Here is a 2,737-nt window from a genome sequence, read left to right on the forward strand (position 1 = left end):
TTACCTCAGAAACTCAAAATACATTTTTAAAAAGTTTTATATTTTTAATACCATTCTAAAATACTGCATAAAAAAATTTAGGATTCTTTGCACGTGAAATATAGCGAAAGGTAAATGAATACTGAGAAGAGATAAAGAAACAATTGTTTAAAATATTGAGGGTGGAAAATGCTATAAATGACATAATGGAAACTTGAATAAGTGACGTGAAAGACATTCTTGAGATGTTTTTCCATAATGTAAAGCAAAAGGGCAAAAAATTTACAGAAAGAGAAAAAAAAAGTTAAGAATTTAGGGCAACAATTTAATCTAAATTAAGCGGGATCCTTTAGAAGGAACCACAGTAATTAGAAAATAAATTATCAAAAATATAATGAAATATAAGCTGAGTTAAAATAAAAGACATAATTAGCAGATTCTGGTAAAATAAATTAAAATACACAAATATAATACTAAGTACTATTATTATTATTTTCGTTGCTAGATTAAATGGATGGAGAAAAAAATATATTTGTATCCGAGTGGCAGTGAGGTTAGGTTCCTGATAAAGTAACAACATTCGAACCCAACAGAGAATTTTTGTTTGTAGTATATAATGTCAAATATTGAAGAAGCATTTTTAATTAAAATTTAATTTTGTTCCTGTAATGTTGGAGTTAAGATCTTACCAGTCTGACTCCCACACAGAAAATTATTATAAAATCTGACTATAACACAAACAGCAAGTATCTGAAGGGGCTGGAGAGTGAACAGAATTAGACAAATCTTTGTGGGGTGCACACACTCAGGGGAGAGGGCTATTACAAGTGGACTTCATATTGTCATCGCTTTGGGTTTGATCCTGAGGTGTGGGAAACAAAGAGGATGCCATAGGAAAAACCACCATCTTTCCGGCCTGGCTGCTCATGGCCTCTAAAGAAAGTAGAGGAATCCTGGAAGGGACGGAGACAGAAGGGGATTCCCTAATTCTATCTACTGACTGACCAAATACACGCAGCAGACTCAAAGCAAGTCAGCTGTATATATTCACATGAATTTACCTTTAAAAAAATGTTATATGCTACATATACTTTAAAGTATATTTAAAAGCAGAGAATAATCTTATTTAAAAATCTAAAATTACAGAAATAGATAAATGAAATAAGGATAATTTTCCTTTATTCCAGCTGTCTGATGAATTAGCTAAAATTCAAGGATATGGAAGTCATGGTATATGCTTCCTTTCTTTGCCAATTCCAGAAAACTAGAAAATGTGTTGTCCGTAGCACAGTCTTCACCATCCAATGAAATGCCCTTGCTTGCTGACTTTCATGACCACTTAAAACAACAGAAGCTGCTTCCCTCTTCAGCACTCATTAACAAATATTTACTCTTATACATTCTTAGGTGACTGTGCCCCTGGAATTATTAATCCTAAAGAAACGTTTTCCTGGACAGAAGTAAGTGTGCAGAGTGACATGGTGGACATTGTCATTGACAAGAAATTTGACAAATGGTTTTCTGAATCTTTAAATTGAATTACCTGGGCTAATTTTATTTTTATATTGGTAAATTTATTATCTATCAGCAGACTTCTTTTTTTTAAATCTTTTTTTCAGGACTTGTGATCTAATAAGGTTTAACTATGAATATAGGAATAAGACAGTATGTATAATAAATTAATTTCAGCAAAATGATTGCATGGAAAGCATCCAATTAATAAATTATTGAATATAATGCATGACATACTAATGTTAGTGCAGTGTGAATTAACTTTATTAAATTTTGTAATGTATATTTTATTTGACAAGACCCTGTGTCAATAATGCTGAACCTTTAACAAGCTTTTTTTTTAATGTTTTGGGTACTTTTTTTAAATTTCAAAATAGTAGGGTGGTACAAATGTTTTTGTTTACATGGATTGCTTTTGTAATGCTTAAGTCACAGCTATAAGTGTACCCATCACCCAGAAAATGTTCATGGTACCCATTAGGTACGTTTCACGCCCCCTTCTTGCTTCCCTCCCCTCTGTGAACCCTTAAGGAGCTCTTTAAAATTTATTTATTTCTAAGTTCTATTTTAGTGTTTCAAGTAAAGTCTATCAGAAATGAAAATACATTTTCCTTCCACTGCTAGAATTGTCCATATCAATAATTCTGCTTAATCTTTGAAGAGAGAGCATTGTTTGAGGTTGCTATTGGTTGGCTCTCTGACAAACAGCCCATGTCATACAGTGCAATAAACTGCAAAATATCTGACCGTTCATTTCCCACTCAAAAATCTCTCTGACAGATAGCAACAAAACAGCATCGGAGGCCAAACAGGAATAGACATGGCTTTAATAAGCTGAGGGAGAAAGCATGATTCACATCCAAGGTCTTTATGCAGCTTACCTCTTCCTCTAACAAGGTTTCAGGCCTTGAGCTACTTCTCTGGAATAACAAATGCATGCAGATGGGGAGTCTGCTGCACCTCTCACCTGTGTACCTAGATTAAAGCCGATCTCAGCAGCCTGCATGAATTTACACCGGATGGCCGGCTGCAAAGCTACCTACCTAGTAGAGGTCAAATAATAGGCACCTTTAATATCTCTTCCAAAGAAAGAAAAATCCCTCACGATGCTGACCATTCAAGAAAAAATAGGTCTCTGTAAAACTAATGTTAGAACAATCATCTTTCCTGAGCCTGGGAGACACTTCGTGGTAAAAGTAGAAGCTAGACAAAAGCAGTGTGCTACAAGCTGGTCCTTAAGAGTCTA

The sequence above is a fragment of the Propithecus coquereli genome, unplaced genomic scaffold (assembly GCF_000956105.1).
Source record: "Propithecus coquereli isolate 6110/MARCELLA unplaced genomic scaffold, Pcoq_1.0 Scaffold109, whole genome shotgun sequence".
In the NCBI taxonomy this organism is placed as follows: domain Eukaryota; kingdom Metazoa; phylum Chordata; class Mammalia; order Primates; family Indriidae; genus Propithecus; species Propithecus coquereli.